The sequence below is a fragment of the Lutra lutra genome, chromosome 6 (genome assembly GCF_902655055.1).
Source record: "Lutra lutra chromosome 6, mLutLut1.2, whole genome shotgun sequence".
In the NCBI taxonomy this organism is placed as follows: domain Eukaryota; kingdom Metazoa; phylum Chordata; class Mammalia; order Carnivora; family Mustelidae; genus Lutra; species Lutra lutra.
In genome coordinates this window covers 44,072,924-44,091,794 of record NC_062283.1, presented here as the reverse complement: position 1 = coordinate 44,091,794, position 18,871 = coordinate 44,072,924, and the positions used below count along the sequence as shown (strand labels likewise).

The 18,871-nt window shown below is 40.9% G+C and overlaps 1 pseudogene; it reads left to right on the top strand.

Annotated features, from left to right (window-relative positions):
• Nucleotides 1-12,553: 12,553 nt before the first annotated feature.
• LOC125101589 (epithelial splicing regulatory protein 1-like) lies at nucleotides 12,554-17,299 on the top strand (annotated as a pseudogene).
• Nucleotides 17,300-18,871: the final 1,572 nt, after the last annotated feature.

The following is an 18,871-nucleotide window of genomic DNA, read 5'->3' as shown; positions in this document are numbered from 1 at the left end:
TCTTGTCCCTCATTTCCATGAAATTAATGTGTTCTAGTGTTCTGCAACGTGATGGCCCTGCAACATAGAATCAGAATCTACATAAGATCCTTCTCACAGTTCAGTGGTGAATTCTCTAGAAATTGCTTCTGTGTTGAAATCCACTTCCAGCAATTGTAATATTTGAAAAGATGATTGACTAATTTACATACAATACCATTTTTTATTGTTGACTGTATCTTTATAAGTGATGATGCTAGAATTAAAAAAGTGGAATCTCAAGAAGAATATAGATAATTCAAAAGTTATTATTCAGAGAAGTTGACCCATTATATAAAATATTACAAAAACTAAAGAAAAATGGACTAGAAATGAAAAATTGGAGAGGAGAGGTACACAATCATTTCTCTCTTCAAAAATCTTTGATCTCATTTCAAGAAGAAGAGAATTAAGGTATTTTCCATATTTTCCAAAGGATAATGCTGGAGCTAAGGTAAAGACTGGAAGACAAACAGATTTTGGCACATAACCAATAAAAATTAAACTAACAAATAAAATTCAGCAATATTAAAGACAAACTAATTTCCTTCAGTAAATTTGTGTTGTTGATCAATGGAATAACTCTCATGGTTGGAATCTATGAGACTAGGCAATATTTCTGCAAAGATATTTAAAGAGGATTTAAACATCGAAAGGAACTTTAGATCAAATATCCTCTAATGACCTTTTCAACCCTGAGATTATAAAACCTAAGCTTTGACATTTCTCCAGAGCGAAAGTAGAGTTTATATTTTGGGCTGAAGAGATCTTTCTAATACTCATAAATAGCAACAGAAGAAGAAATCTTTTAAAATCATTTACAGAACTACTGACACAGATAATAAATGTTAAAAAAAAAAAAAAGTGGTTTATCCTAGGACTACCAGCATAGTGTCTTTGTTCTCCATGTAATTTACCATCTTTATGTGAAGATTTAGATGTTTTTGACATAGATCTAATTTAACCACATTGCAGTTTCCAAAAGAATAGGATTAAATTTGAGATTTCTACCATTATATGTCAAACACTTCCTTCACTAAACATGTGTTTATTTGCCCTGCACTACTTAGAGTCAATCATATCATTTGCTCTAAATTTATTAAGCTACAGATCCACATTGAGATGCCATCTTACACCAGTTAGAATGGCAAAGATTAATAAGGCAGAAAACAACAAATGTTGGAGAGGATGTGGAGAACCTTTTACCCTGCTGGTGGGAATGCAAACTGGTGCAGCTACTTTGGAAAATAGTGTGGAGATTCTTCAAAAAAATTAAAAATAGAGCTACTGTATGACCCAGCAATTGTGCTACTAGGTATTTACCCCAAAGATATACATGTAATGAAAAGAAGGGCCATATATACCCCAATGTTCATAGTAGCAATGTCCACAAAAGCCAAACTGTGGAAGGAGCTGAGATACCCTTCAACAGACGAATGGATAAAGGAGGTGTGGTCCATTATTACAATGGATTATTACTCAGTCATCAGAAAGGATGAATACCCAACTTTTGCATCAACGGGGATGGAACTGGAGGAGATTATGCTGAGTGAAATAAGTCAAGCAGAGAAAGTCAATTATCATATGGTTTCACTTACTTGTGGAAGATAGGAATGCCATGGAGGACATCAGGAGAAGGAAAGGAAAAATAAAGGAGGGGGGATTGGAGGGGGAGAGGAACCATGAAAGACTGTAGACTACAAGAAACAAACTGAGGGTTTTAGACGGGAGGGGGGTTGGGGGATGGGTTTGCCTGGTTGTGGGTATTAAGGAGGGCAGGTATTGCCTGGAGCACTGAGTGTTATATGTAAACAATGAATGTTGGAACACTACATCAAAAACTAATGATGTATTGTATGATGGCTAACATAACACAATAAAAATAAAAATAAAGAAGATATAGATCCAGTTCTACTGAAGTTTTCTGATTTTAAATTTTCATATGGAGGAGCACCAAAGAACATTTATAGCTCTGCTAGCAAAATGACTTCATTTTGTTAGTGTTTTTAGAAACTTATCCTAAAAAAATGAAAACACAGCAGATCTACTTATTTGTGATTTTTAATTTACAAACTTTTATAAGAAAATGTTCATTTAATAATAGTCATTTTATAATGTCTTCAGAAAGATTATCAATTTCAGTGGTTTGGGAAGCTACTATTGCATAATTGGTAGAAAGGTTACTACAACATACTTATGACTTTAAGTGAATCATTCTGAATTCAGTATACTTTAAAGTGTGTTACTTCAACTACCTAAATCATAATTACTTGGGGAAAAAAAGGCTGTTGATAGAACCAGTCCTAGCCCCTCAGAATCGATTTCTGAGAATAGAGTCTGATAATTTGCACTTAAAATAAAGATACAGGGACACCTGGGTGGCTGTCAGTTACACATCTATCTTCAGCTCAGGTCCTGATCTCAGGATCCTGGGATCCAGCTCACAGGAGCCCCAGTGCCTTCCCTCTCTGCCCCTTCCTCTGCTCCTGCTCTTTCTCTCACAAATAAATAAATAAAATCCTTTAAAAAAATAAAGTAAAGATACATTCAAGTCTCATGACAGGAACAATAAGTAAAGTAAAATAAAATAGTAAAAAAAAAATAAACTCCTTACAAAGTGAGAAAATCAGTTTAAATTATTTTGAATGTCTATGAACTTATGTATAAAACCAAAAACTTTGCCTTTTTTCATGTATCTATATCTGTATCTATATCTATATATGGAGGTATATATGTATATACATACATATACATACATATATACCTCCATCAGAAGATTAGATTCACATCTGTATTATTTGGTCAACAAACTACTTTAAAAATTCTATCCTTTTACAAAGAAAAGCAGGCTGGAACATATGAAACATCTAGTATTTGAGAATATAATTTCACAAATTGAAAAGTGGTTGAGATTTAGATAAAATATTCCTAAAAGTCTATTCTCAGTGAGAGAAAAACAATAACAACAACAACTTTGTTCTTAATATTTTAATCTGAGGACTTACTGAACAAAGAACATGATAATGTAAGCTCTCACCAGGCATGAATCTTTGCTTGTTTGTTTTTGTTGCTCTTTGTAAAATCCCCAAGGCCTAGGAAAAAAATTCCTGGATCATAGTAGATCCTCAATAATTAATTGCTGATTGAATGAATAAGTGAGATATTTTTTTCTATTGCATATTTTCTTACATGGGGACAGAATCACATGTCTTACTAATCTTTTTTTTTTTAAAGATTTTTTTTTAAGATTATTTATTTATTTGACAGAGAGACAGATCACAAGTAGGCAGAGAGGCAGGCAGAGAGAGAGAGAGAGAGGGAAGCGGGCTCTCTGCTCAGCAGAGAGCCCAATGCGGGACTCGATCCCAGGACCCTGGGATCATGACCTGAGCCGAAGGCAGAGGCTTTAACCCCCTGAGCCAACCAGGTGCCCCGCATGTCTTACTAATCTTGCCTTAACTTTTCTTCTGTAGGACAGGAAAGAATTCTTACTGGCATAGACTACGTTGTGATATCCATCTTCACTGTAACCAACTGAGCTAGGAGAGATTCTTCGTCTTCTTACCTGACCAAATAATTATAAGTCCATATCTATTTCCACAAACATACCCACTCACCACCCCCACACACACACACACCCCAGAGTTCTGGTATAAGTTTAAGGGGAATTCTGATAGTAGGGGAAAACACTGTTCTTAGGGGGCTGGGGATATAATAGATTGAGTCATATCTACATCAACTTCAGCTCCTTAAATGAGGCTAACACTGCTGGTTCCAACCTGGCTGTCTGATCTTTCTTCATAAGACTACCTCATGTTTTCTCACTCACCCCTTCTCTTTAGAATTACCCACACATGCACTTTTCTGTAAACTACTCCCACAGTAACTCAGGTAGATTTGTATAAATTTCTCAGTCAGTACCTCATCTTATCTTACTGTTTCAATGCAATATATGGTAAATCTCTTCTTTCATGTTTTCTAACAACAAATATTTAATATTGTCTTGTTTAGCCTGGTACAAGTTTCTAGTTTTGGAAACATGTAGAACTTCTACTTCTTCAGTTCGAGGCGCCTCTCCCGCTTCATGAATCACTCTGTGTTTTCTAGAATTAAGGGCTTTTTGTTTAATCTATGGTTTCTAGGCTACAAAGATGGATGGAGAATTATTCTCCTGTCCACAGGATTAGAGTAGACAAAATGACACAATTTGAACATGTGCAATAGTCTAGTTGGTGCTTTAAATATGTCAGCTTCTAAGCTGCAGCATCTCTAGTTCTTATAAGCATCATAAACTGCCAGAATAAAAAGAAAAAAAAAATGAGAAGGGCAAAATGAGGTAAGTGGGGAAAAAGGATGTTGGCAGCAGCCATTGATGAATCATTTGTAAAGGTGATGTTAAGAAGTAGAGGACTAATTTCTAAAACTACATTAAGACTTGTTTTCAAGTATCTTCTATTATCATAAAATACCATCCTGCTGCATAGCAAAGAGAATTTGATTTTTTCTCCCTGAAAATAATCACTTGACATGCAATATAAGTCTCTGCATTTTAAAAATTGTTTTACCACTTTTCTCCAGGATGGTTATTTTACAATCCAATATAAATGCAATAATCTGGATAAGAATGTGTGGGTATCTCACAGTTTTAGAAACAAGGGCTCATAAGGATATTATTTCACCAATATTAATGCAGTAACTCTTTTAGTATTGAAGGTAACAAATCTTTAGTAGTAGAAAAATATTAGCCCTCTCATTTTTGTTTACTGAGCAGCATTTCATGAGATTTCCTGCCTGTGCCATTAGCCATGGAGGAAACATTAGTTTCATAATGGAACAGCTATACAGCAAACCTGCAATCACCAGATTGTCTACATAAGTAACACCAATGTGGATTTCCATTCAATAATTCACACTCCTTCAGCTCCATTGGATCACAGTAGGAACAGGTATTGTATATATATGCCTTACCCAAATAAACTCCTAAATTACAAATAGTTCTCTCCAACCATGATTTATAACATGCCCTCTTCCTCACTCCTCACGTCAGAGATGTTGCTTCCACCTTTGTCATGATAAATGTGAAAACACAGCAATGACTCACACATGAACTCCAGGTTTTATAAAATATCTGAGTTCCAAAATAACAGCCAGGACATGTTAAAAAGCTGAAAAATTAATTTGGAATATTAAACCAGATACAGAGTCAAAGGTATGGCTGACTTCCCTATGTATTTAAATACAAACAAATACTTCTACCCAACTGTGTGTGCCTGATGGGCATCCATCTCCCTAGGGCAATGCCTTAAAATGTGTACTTTTGATATATTGCCAAATCCAAATAAGATATTAAGATGGCTGCACACATCTTCAAAAAAGTTCATTACTCAGGCAACCTTCACTCAAATATTTGTGCCCAGTAGGAATGTAGGAGTAGGATGCTGAAATTTAGACAGTTTGGATGTCTGGAGATGAGAAACGCATGCATGCATACAGTTGGGAGGATATCCTCTAAACTTTATTTATGAAACCAGTGTCTAGCCCATAGGCATTATTTGTCAATATGATGTATTTTTAAATAAAAATATTACATTAAATTATTACATTACATATTTGACTCCTGAGTTTTCCATATCTTCTTGCATTTAGTGCCCAAGCTCTGAATGTCAAAGATGAGTTGCCAGCTGTTAGTTATGAGCACAGTTAAATCAAGATACATGTCTTATATTTTGCTACTAATTTTAATAACATTGTCTCTATTAGAAAAGCATTTTGAACTCCAATTAGCTATTTTTAAGAATTTTATTTTGGAAGAGGTGGAAAGGAGAGATTGATGTTTACACACATACAGACAGACAGAAACACGCATACACAAAAACACACAAGCACATACACACACACACAGACACATTCTTCCAGGTTTTTCCCTGAGAAATCAAGGGTAGCTTCACTTCATTTCATTTATTTCATTTCATTTCATTTCATTTCATTTCATTTCATTTCATTGAGATCTTCACAATCATCTGAAGAATGCATGGTGTTTTGTTAAACACATGGAAGTCTCTTATGACCAGCCCCTAAGATGCATTATATTTTGGGGAAGAAAGTAAGTTAATACCTGGTGCCACATAGAAAATGCAGTAACAAAAATGCACATCATTCCACTGGGAAGAAAACAGTGACAATTTCTGGGGACCCCCAAGGGAGGTTGAATCAATTGAGGCAGTTGACAGTGTCACCAGTGTGCCTCTCCAGTCCACTGGTAAACCTCACAGCTCCCGTTTCAGACAAAATGACTGAGTCTAGTCCTTGTTTATGGAATGACTACCTGAAAGCTTTCATTTCACTCTGTCTTGTTTGTCCCCAGAACCAGTAGTGTGGCACTTTTCCTCTTTATAGAATGTTGGAGGGATGATGATGGGAATAAGAGTGAGGAATACAACTAAAGGTGTTGACAAGTATTTCACATGGAATATATAGGATCTAAGGCCACTCCTGCTGTTTCCAATAATTAAAGGAAACAGTGATCAATTATTATCAAATTTATCTATTTGGAGATAGAAGACCCAATAGCCAGTTACATTTAAGGATCTAACATTGGTTTGGGAAAGTTGCACTAGGGTGTTTTCCTTAATGGGTAAGATTCCAGGGATGACTATAAAAGACAAAGATCATTAATCCCCCTTCACTTCTGTATCTCCACAAGGTGTTCTCTTTCCAGGTACCAGCACTGTTGTTGTTCTACTCCCGCTAAATCTGTATGTCTCATTCCAGTAGCCATAGTTTTACCTACTTTCAATCAGCACTTGCTGGAAACCAGCTCTTTCATCTGAAAACATGAGTATATAATGAAAAGTGGAACTGTTACAAAATGTACAGATATCTATTTGTCCCTTATGTTGTGGGCCAGTGTAGGGGGAAATCGGCAATCACTGCATATAAGTAAGTGTTCATTTTCCTTATGATCTATTATCCTTTCAACCCATCCAGAGAATGCAGGTTGCTGAAACAAAATTGTTTGCCATCATTAGCTGCCTTACTAAGGTGTGTGGACTGGAGGAGGGTATGGGAGATAGAGTTATAAATTATTTGAATGGATTTTTGAGGAGGATATGTCAATACTAAATTATACCAAATGCTTGTGGATATTAGGGTATGTGGAAGGTCTATCAAAACATTAATTACCAGCCATCACTGAGTGGCTTTTGTGGAAAAAAAAATGCATCATTACCACACAGGAAATTTTCCAGAAAGCTGAAAACATAACACAATTTAGTTCCAAGAGCCATAATCATACAGCCAAAATCAGCTGATCATAACGTGAAAAAGCACCAACTTTGTTGTGGTCCCAACAAATAGTTTGGACAGTGGTCAAAGTTCTAGTATAGTCAGTATGTCAGGAGTGAGCAGGGGCTATAATCTGTACCACCCCATTATGCAAAAACTGGACCAACTTTTGTCAGGAGTCACAAATCTGGCACACAGTTCTGGCCTCAACATCAGAACATGGATTTACTTTGTGCCCAGCCTAGAATAGTCATTCAGTGCCATATCTGGTACCATTATGAATATAGGCAGTAGTACTGAAATCTGGATGTTGAAATATCTTTTTTTTTAATTTTTTAAATTTTTTTTAACAGTAGCTTGCCTCTTTTTTTTTAAGATTTTATTTATTTATTTGACAGAGAGAGAGATCACAGGCAGGCAGCGAGGCAAGCAGAGAGAGAGGAGGAAGTGGGCTCTCGGGGCTCGATCCCAGGACTCCGAGATCATGACCTGAGCTGAAGGCAGCAGCTTAACCCACTGAGCCACCCAGGCGTCCCTGGATGTTGAAATATCTTAATCAGAGCTTGACTTTGTTTGGTCTCTTCAGATGAAGGGCCCCTACTGTGTACATCTTATGTGAATGATCCCTAGAGTCTGATTAGTAGCTGTGATTTGTTTCTACCATAAACACTCCTCAGGAGTGGTGTCTTTAATCTATCAGTTTGTCGTTTTGTAAGAGGAGACAAAACAAGAACCCACTCTCTTGAGCAATAGCTCAAGAGTCAGTGAAAATATAACAAGTTTAATCAAGGGGAGTATTGGCCGGATAAATGACAACAGCCTTGGGTTCTTCTCACTAAACAGAGAGACCATGTCATTTTCAGTTCTGCATAGCTGATGCTGGGAACAGCTGCCACAGCCCAGTGGGTGCCATCAGGTTTCACCTTAGCCAAATTATCGGTGAACCTGGCCAGGTATTTAGGGGGAGATCTGTAAACTGAGGACCCCATTGAGTCAGTAGCTTTGCTTCAGTCAATGGAGTAGAAAATGGAGTTTTCCCTAATAAGATAGTTGCCCCTTATTCGTATGAAACTAAAGAGCTGCTGGGGCCAAGACAGCTGTGTTCTTGAATATAACTTTTCCATTTGATTAGCTAGGTTTCTGGGCCCTATCTTCTTTGTTAATCATTGAGTCTGAGTTGATCTATACCTTAATAGGAATAATTGATTTGGGAGTCATAAGACCTTCATAGTTCATGTTCTCTGTTTATACAAGAGTTTAATAATAAGTAAATAGCTGCTTTTGAAAATAAATGGCATAATGTAGTGAGGCAGATTGTACTTGCCATAGGTGGCCATGGCAATAACTTTCATGCTACATGTCCTTGATGCAATGTGACTTTGAGATTCTTTCCATTGAGGGGTGGAACCTATGTTCTCTCTCTTTCAAACTGGGCAGGATTTTATTTCAAAAGTATGATGAAAGGAACATATCATGAGCTCTAGGTCATACAATGTAACTCAATTTCTGCCTCTCTTGTTGGATCTTTGACTCTTATAGCCTTCACAGGCAATGTTAATAATTTAGCTGCCCTGAGGCCACCGAACTGTGAAGAATCCCAACTATTCCATGGGGATTACATGGACAAGCTCTGGACCACATGGACAGAAAAAGAGAAACAGACAAAAGAGTCCTGTAGCCCTCAGCTATTCCATCGTTCCACTGTTCAGCTCTAGTCACATCTGAATGCAACCATTTGAGAGACTCTAGGCCAGAACCACCCAGCTAGTATTTCCCGGAATTCCTGTCCTATAGAAACTATGAGCAAACAAGACTGTTGTGGTTTTAAGTCAAAGTTTAAGCCTAAATTTTGAAGTGATTTTTTTTTTCCAAAGAAATGTATAACTGGAACATCTAGTTTGCAGGCTGTGATGCCAGCACCATAAGGTGGTCAAAATTTTTGCTGTTTCTTTATCCCCCTATAAAATTTGTCTCTTAGGGCCAATAGAAACACAACTTGTGCCAAGATCTGGCAAATTCCCAGAGGGAATGAAATAGCTGGCCATCATTAAATCATTTTAAAAGACTTTTCCTCTGGAATTTTAGTGCATCTGGTCCTTGTTGCTTCAACTGGTCTCTGATATATTTAAAAACACATTTATTTATTCATTTATTAATTTGAAGTTTATTCTTTTATTTTCTCATTTCTTGGCCTGCTAAGACATAATCCGTTCTGTTCTCATTCTGTTTAAAAGCAAATTTCCCTTTCTCTCACTATACCTACTGCCAGCTAAGTTATACTATTGCATCTGTCACTATTTACAGATACAGATACACAAATGTTTTGCTCAGTTTGTTATAATACTTATGTCTTAATCCATATACTGATCTATATACTACTCAGTATATAGAATCTAGGATTTTCTGACTCCAAAATAAAGTTATAGATATGTTATTCCTTATCTCAAAAGATGGATAATTTTTTTTCTAAATTTCACCATTTCATAGTGTAATAGAAGTAGGTAGTAAAGGCAGTCATACCCAGAGCAAAACAGATGACTTCTGAAAAACCTCCCCACTTCTCAATGGCCCAGATTGGTCACAACCATATACTAACCAAGCACTACAGTACATCTGGGATGTAGTAATTGATACAACCCAGTTCAGGCTCACTCCTGTATTTGGGGACAGGATGATCACTAAGAATTTTGAGCTTCTGGTTAGGAGAGGAGAGGAAATATACTAGTTGGTATTCTGAATACCAAACAATATAGAGTGACTTCTTTAATTTCTGCTAAAAAGTATCAGACAGCTATCATAGGGCCCATTGTATATATTACCTAGCTAACTGCTGTTGAAATGGAATGGTGTACAATTTAAAGAAATACCATAAATCCAAGAATCTGTTTAGTAAGATTCCACTTACAATAAATTTGTTGCCATGCCACAGAATCTAGACATTCCAGAACAGTCACTCATTGCATTGCTTACCTATGGCCTCCTAGGTTCCTATTCATTCCAAAATTATGGTTCTGAGAAGAGGTGTATTGTCCTCATTAAGGTTTAAGCCAGGCCCCATATCCAACTTCTCCTGGATTTATTTGAAATATTCAGATGCTGCTTGTAAAAGAATAATAAAAACTACAATGAAAAAAAACAATGTCCATGTTATGTCTTTTCCTTTTCTGTGCAAAGCTAGTCATACACTTTCACTTTCCAACATAGATAAATTACAGTTCAGGGTTTCTCAAATACATCCATTGCATTAGAGGTCAAATTCAATTGTGTTCTAGACCTTCATGACCATAGCTAAATTTTATCTATTGCTTTGGTAATAAATTACCACAAATTTAGTGGTTTTAAACAACTAAAATTTATAATCTTCCAGTTCTATATATCAAAAGTATGGCATGGGTCTCACTGAGCTGAAATCAAGGTGTTAGCAGGGCTGCACTCCTTTCTGGAGGTTCTAGGGAGAATCCTTAAAAGCCAGGAACTGGCTTTTTTATGTGGTGTCACATTTTTGTCTGGCTGACTACACCTGGAGTTTCTCCCATTTTGATTTTATTGAGCCCATTTAGCAATACAGGATAATCTCCCTATATCAAGGATGTTAACCCTAATTACACCTCCAAAGTCCCTCTTGCCATATAGGGTAACATATTCACATGATCTGTGGACATTGGGTTTTGGGGGGAGGGAACGGTTTGAAGGGAGTACCTAGTTTATTTCTGACGCAGGTGACTCCCAGCACAGTGGCAGATTCTGGGACGAAGGTGTGGGTGTCAGTGTCTGAGCTAGCACTCCTTCTTGCAGGGTGGAAGGTGATGACCCATGTGCAGGCTGCTGCGCTGTTGCCCACAGAACCGCCATGCCCAGGACCTGGTGCATGGAGTGTGTAGTCTTGTATTATTTGTGTGTTGCCATGCAATTGAAGGTGAGTATCGGGTCATCTGGAGGTCATAGCCCCGCTTCTGCTTGCGGGTCAGTAGCCTGACCAGGACTGGCCCCTCACCTTCTTCCTTGCACTGGTCCTGGACGCTGATGATGTAGCAGGGCCTGTGCACCCGCGAAAAATCTCGTTTACACGGTGAGCGCTGCCCCAGATGTGTAGTAGGCCAGGTTGAGGTAGACCGAGGGCAAGGAAAAAGAGAGGGAGCCGGCTGCTGGCTGACTCAGATGGGCTTCAAGTTGCCCTCTGGGGATTGAGGACTTTCTGGACAGGGACCCTTGTCACTAACTCTGCTCCGGGCTCTGAGTTGCCGATTGGCCTGGCCCTCAGCAACCACCCACTTGGTATTGACAGCTACCAGAGTGGCTTTGAAGGTGGCAATACCAGCGTTGGGGTGAGGCAGAGACTTCCTCACCGTTGAGGCCCTCGTATTGCTGACAGCCAGGTCTGCTGTGGGGAGGGGGAAAAGCACATTGAGGTCCACCATGCAGATGTTCGGCGAGCTGGGCAACAGCGGGAGAAACTTAAGGGTTCTGGTAGTGAGGATCCGCGAGAAATGCCGAAGTCCTTCTTGTTCTCGTCGGAGTTCACGTTTCCAGGGTATGGCAGTTAGGGACGTGCCTTTGGAGCACCAGCCCACCCCTGCCATCGGAGATGCGAGGGGAGAAGGGGTTGGTATGGTGGGTTCAGCCTTGCAACGCTCAAGCTCTCACGACCACTCCAGGTACAAGCCCTGGTGGTGCAAGGAGGTAGACGAACCGTGCATGCGGGCTGAGTGCGGGAGCCTCAGCCAGTCCCCCTTCACCGTAGTGCGTAGGTACGCTTCAACGCAGTGCATGCTACACATGCTCGAAGGAAGCCGGGAGGGATTCCCTCTCTGCGTGGCACGGAGGGAGCGTTTCTATCCGCAGCAAGGGAGTGGTCACCAGGTGGGTCCCTGGTCTGGCGTACCTGTTCAGAAGTGGATTCAGCGATAGACGCCAGCTGTCTCAGCCTGGTCGGCCCCTGAGGGCGAAAGAGTGCAAGGGCAGAAGCTGCTGGCGACCTAAAGCAGAGCCAGAGTTTTCTCCTCCAAACCGTTAATGTCTAAATTTTTTTTATTTTTATTTTTTTTTATTTTTATTCATTTCACAGAGAGAGAGAGATCACAAGTAGGCAGAGAGGCAGGCAGAGAGGGGAAGCAGGCTCACCGCTGAGCAGAGAGCCCGATGCGGGGCTCGATCCCAGGACCCTGAGATCATGACCTGAGCCGAAGGCAGAGGCTTAACCCATTGGCCACCCAGGTGCCCCCAAACCGTTAATGTCTAACCCAGGGTCTCCATGCTGGCTACAGGCTGCTCTCCAGGCTGGGCGTGGCCACCATTTCAGCAGGCCAGGGAAGTTGCCAGGCTGGTCCTTCGACACTGCAAGCTGGAACAGGGTAGGAGCTACTGGGCGCTTTCTCCATGGCTGGGACACACGGGCAGGATATGCTGTGTCCTTTGCTGGGTGCTCTGCTGGGTTTGAGGGCTACCTGAGGATCTGTCTTCCTGACACCAAGCACAGAGGAGGCTGCCCTGTGTACCTCCTGGGGATGGTTCTGAGGGGCTCCTGGGCTTACCTCCTAGGGGACCTGGCTGCTTTCTCAGCCCTGTGAGGGGCCTTGGCTGTAGTGGGTCATTCAGGGCATCCCGGGACTCTCCTGGCTTCTCTTCCTGGAGATTCCCAGGGAGCCCACATTTTCCTTGCTCTCAGCCTGCTGAGGTCCTGCTAGGTCCTGGGGGAGGGAGGGTCACTACGTGCTCTGCAAGAATCCCACGTTCTGCAAGGGGACCAGGACTTCTAGGAGGAGCACAGGTGGAGTGCAACTGGGGAACAGCACCTTGCTTGGTGGGGCCATGGGGTGCCACACCAGCCAGGCATACATGGAGGTCAGCATGCAGTCGGTGTAGGCTGAGGTAGGTGCAGCTGGCCCATGACTGCCTTCTAGAAAAATTTGTCAGGCTTGGCTAACAGCGGCCATTGGCTCAGGGATAGGGGCCTGATGCTCAGCCAGTCCAGGAGGCTGTGGGCGAGCTCTGTGTAGTACTCACAGGGCACCAGCTGTGAGGCACACTGGCATTGAGGATCAGGGCACCAAGGTTGGGTGAGATAAGTCGGCAAAGCCTGCCTTCCCCAGACCCCTCACCGATGGCCACCTCATCATACTAGTCCAGCTTTTGTTGTAGGAGACTATTGAGGCTACAGAGGCTGTCAGGGCTCAGGTGGGTCACCAGGATGGCTCCTACCTCGTCCAGGTGCCTCTTCAAGTTTTAGAAACTCATTGGGATTAGAGCTGCCCTTGAGCAGCACTGTGAAGCCATTGAAGGTGAATGGCCTCACCAAGGCCTTAGGGGAAGATGAAGCAGCACGGCCTTCTGAGCCTGAGAAAGCCCACTGAGACTGGTGGCTCCAGCAACTCTGCCACTTGTCTTAAGATTACTCCCAGGCCCTGAGAGGCTGGCAGCTGCATGCTTCCTGCCCAGGGGGTGGAGTATCAGTCTGGTGTGGACTTAGATGGTTAGCCACCACTTTTTGCAGCAGCAGTGTCAAGGAGTGGGGGTGGGGATCACTTTGCTTTTCTCATAGAAGAGGTTTTATTGAAGATTTTCTCCTCACTTCCACCCCACCTCAGTACCTCAGAGCTCTTCTCTCCCCACCTATTGTCATGAATCTCTGGATTACTCAATAGTGCTTTTTAGGGTCACCACTGGAGCCACTTGAGGGATCAAGCTGGGCTCCAGTGAAAAGGAGCTGATCCTGCTGTTATGGAAAGTTATGGATCTGGCCAACAACAAGTACACAAAGTAATTAGTAGAAAGTACTAGTTAGACTGGATCAGTTTGAACTGATGTAAAATTGTAAAGAAACTAAGATCCATCCCAAAAACCTATCCTCCCAACAGCAGGTGGACCCAGTTTAACCAGTCAGTGAGCAATGAACAGAACACTGGGGTAGGAACCTCCTTCTCTGTCTGTATTGGTAGGCAACCTCAAGTCAGGCAAACCCTACATCCTAAGGCTTCCAGGAAGAATGTATTATTGCCTGACTACTACTATCTTTTTTTTTTTCCGTGTCTTTGAAGAGAATTCAAGAAGTGTTGCTTTGGTTCATCTGTTACTGATAAACTGGATATTGCAGCAATGACACAGTGTTTAAATTTTGAGAAAGCTCAGTATCCCAGTATGGAACCTCTCTCAAGTTAGATGTGGGGAATATAATTTTAGGAATGATTTCAGAGCCCTGTAATCACAGGTTTTCAGATCCAGAGATAGTAAGTTCCAAATCTGAAAGTGGTACTTGCAGCAAGATGGAACTTATTGATGATAACACTGTAGTCAAGACTCAAGGTTTACTATGACAGGCCAGAACAAGATGTTGCAGGATTCTTCAAATGACCTGATATTGCTGTGGGAAATACAGCACTTTGTCTGAATGACCAAGGTAGAAGGAATGGAGAAGCCCCAGTTGAGTTTGTAAGTGAGGAGCACAAAGACCTAGTACTGCAGTGGTTCAAACATCACATGGAGACCCAGTACACTGAAGTTTACAAAGCAATTTTCTTAAACTTGATGGTGGTACATCCAAAGTAACCCAGTTCCTCTCCAAGGAAAAGCAAGTCCTCATCTGCATGTGAGTGCTCACAACTGAAAAAGTGGTGGCCTTTCGTCACTGGGGGGAAGGAAGCCATCTTCTTTGTTACTTCCTTGGACAGTAGCCCAACAGGAAATGCTTTTTGTCTTCTTTGCTTGTGAGGAATATACACAGAACACATTGAGGAAGCATAAGGACTTGTTGGGTGAAAGATATATTGAACTCTTCAAGAGCATAGCAGCTGAAGTTCAGCAGGTGATGAATCAAGTCTCAGTATCTCTCATTTCTCTTCTAACCATTATTTTGCCTTAGCAGTTTGTACTGCTATAAATGTTAAAGACCATATACATCTTTGCGATCTCCTGGACTTTTCTGGGGGAGTTTTCTACAGATACTCAACTCCCAAGGTTCATATGGTGTAGAATCATCAGGGCTACCCATAAGGAGATGCCTTGATCCAGATGAAGTCTACAGACAAAGCATTTATAGCTGCACAGAAGTGCCCTAAAAACAAAACAACAAAAACCAAACCAAAGCAAAACAAAAACCTGAAGGCAGACATGTCGAAGTCTTTTAATCTTCAGATGAGGAAGTGAACGTTGTATTCATGGGATGGGGCACATTTTTTTTTTTAACATTTACCAGCTTATTATATAATAAAACTAATGATAAAAGATACAGATAAGGGGCGCCTGGGTGGCTCAGTGGGTTAAGCCGCTGCCTTTGGCTCAGGTCATGATCCCAGGTCCTGGGTTCGAGCCCCACATCGGGCTTTCTGCTCAGCAGGGAGCCTGCTTCCTCCTCTCTCTCTGCCTGCCTCTCTGCCTACTTGTGATTTCTCTCTGTCAAATAAATAAATAAAATCTTTAAAAAATAATAAATAAATAAAATAAATGACAAAATTCTTAAAAAAAAAAAAGATACAGATAAACATCCAGGTGAAAAAATACATAGAGTGAGGTCCCAAACATAGGAATTTCTGTCCCTATGGAGTTGGGTGTGCCACCCATCTGGCATGTGAATGTGCTCAACAACCCATAAACTCTCTGAACCTCATTCTAATTGAAATTCTTTTTATGGAGGCTTCATCACACCGGCATGATTGATAATTAACTCCATTTACAGTCCCTCACCTCTCTAGGGGGAGTGAGAGGGCTGAAAGTCTCAAGATTTTAGTCATGTTTTGGTCTTTCTGTGACTAGCCCCCATTTAAGAACCCACCAAGAGTCACCTCATTAGAACAAAGACACTTTAAGATCTTCCAAAGGATTTAGAAATCCAGTGTTGGATGTTGCTATTACTCAGGAAATTTCAAAGGACTTAGGAGCTCTGTGTCAGCAACTGTGATCAAAGATGAAATGTTAGGAAAAAAGATTCTCCTAACACCTCTATTTTTTTTAAGATTTTATTTATTTATTTGACAGAGAGAGAGAGATCACAAGTAGGCAGTGAGGCAGGCAGAGAGAGGGGGAAGCACACTCCCTGCTGAGCAGAGAGTCCGATGTGGGGTTTGATCCCAGGACCCTGAGACCATGACCTGAGCTGAAGGCAGAGACTTAACCCACTGAGCCACCCAGGTGCCCCCTCCTAACACCTCCATTAAAGAGGTTTTGGGAGCTCTGCATCAGGAATCAGGAGCAGATACACACACATGCACACCCACAAACACACATAATTTCACACCAGGTAATCTGAGTTTCTTTTTTTCCTAAGACACCTTACCTTTACTACCTCCCCAACTATACAATTGATCTGGTTGATTTGAAATCCTAGGCAACTGAGATTTTCTTAGATGAAGGCACAGTCCTGATGTCAAGAGGCAATGATAGGATGTCTGCATTAGTTTTCAACTGTTGCCTAATGAATTTAAGCCAACTTAGTGACTTAAAGAACACCCATTTATTCACAGTTCTGTAGGTCAGAAGTTAGTCAGGCTTGACTGTGTAGGGTCTCACAAGGTCAAAAAGTATGGGCCAGGCTGAATTCTTATCTACAGGTCATTGTTTTTTTGCTGGTCAAATAGCCAAAGTGGGACCAGTGAGCCCCAGACAGATGACCTTACCATGATTGCTCCTCACCCTCTTAAGGAGAGATAAATGCAGACTCTGCCCTGAAAGCTCTGAAAACTTTGCAGAGTCTTCTTCAGCTGTTGTGGTTGAAGGGAGCTTGGGGACTCCACCTTCTCGGCCAGGTGAGGGTCTGTGGTTGCAGAACTTTTTAATCTTCCTTAGCACAGAAGCTAGCTAGGTGCTTGGCCCCAAAGTAAACAAGTAAACATAAACAAGATGTGGATGGTGCCACTTCTGTTCTTCGTCTCAGAAAGCACATCACTCTGGATCCTAGTTGAAAGAGTTAGCATGGTTTGGCCAGGAGATCACATTTATGACTTCAGGTATGGAAGATGGCATGGTGACCCCAGGTGCATATGAAAAGCTCAAGACTCTAGAGGCTTGATGGCTCTGGTGCAAACAAGTACAGACAGCATAACCTTCACACAGAAAATCTGCCAGCTTCAGAAAGCACATTCATTTGCTTAAGAGGAAAGTAAGAATACTGCAACCCTGAATGTGGCAACTAGTTACTCCATGGAGAAAGATGTTGGTGGGACACAAACAACAATTGAGAAAGATGACTTGGTGACAGTAACCTTGGCTGGAATCATAGTTGAGAGTTTTATTAGCCATTGCATTCATTAATGGGATCATCATTGCAGCTGAGTGAAAAATGTTGGAAGGATATCTTGAAGAGTTAAAGAATTGTGTCACTCTGCCCACATGTTTAAAAAAGAGAGTTTCCCATCTTTCCTATCCCTGAACTTGTGGGGAAAATGATCCATGGAAATGCTTGGCCATGCCACTCAAAATCCATGACTATCCCTCCACTTGCCAATAGTAACCAAGGGAAAGATAGCTCATAAGACTTGCTCGTCTAAATATTTTGTCTTCTGATTTTTTAAAATACGTATTTTTTAAAAGGGAATTTAAAAGACAAAATGCATAGAAAATAGAGTGAAACTATGTAAGCTGATCTGTAACAAAGAAAGACAGTATAATTCAGTGTTAGAAACTATGATCATGTCTTTGTTCTAATCATTCTGTTATTGTTAAAATGCAAAGGGGATATTTATACCAATGGAATCCTAGGGACTAGTGCTATGTCAGTAAGTGGCATACACATTCTGCAATTTCTAATATATTAAAATCTACACATCCCACTCTAGTTTATTTTTTTTAAAGATTTTATTTATTTATTTGACAGAGATCACAAGTAGGCAGAGGAGGCAGTCAGCAGTGGGGGGGGCGGGGGAGGCAGGCTTCCTGTTGAGCAGAGAGCCCAATGCGGGGCTCGATCCCAGAACCCTGGGATCATGACCTGAGCTGAAGGCAGAGGTTTTAACCCACTGAGCCACCCAGGTGCCCCTGTTTGTTTTATTTTTAAAGCTTGATTTGGTGTGAACACTTAAGTAGAAAAACCAGACTAGGATAATATGTAATGAGCAACTGTCTTTCACTTGTTTAGATAACTCATTTCAAAGGCAGCCATTTTAAATCATAAATAGGAAGTTTATACTTTAGAGAAGGCATTTTGTTTCTCACAACAAGGAAAACAGGCGGCCTGCAGGTTTGCTTTACTGCCTTCTCCAGTGACTTGATAATTTTATGACTGAAAGTTTGCCCATACCTGCCACCTATACTTCTTTTGGATGATGGGAAGTCAGAGCTAAGGATACTCACTTATTTTTTATGGCACAAGTCCTTCAGATTGGCTACTCTTTTTCTGGAATATGGAGATCTCTGTCCTGTATTCAGAGGAAGCTGCTACACACTCATTGTTGATACAGACCCAAGTGTTCTAGAAAGTAAGAACCATGATGGTTCCCAAACTGAAAGAAACCCTGTGTGGACCTCTAGCATGAGAAACAGAACCTGTCACTTTTCTAATGTTTACTTCTGCTTCAGAGGACAAATGTGGGAAGCAAAATAAGGTCATGATCTCAGGGTTGTGAAATCAAGTTCCACCCTGGGC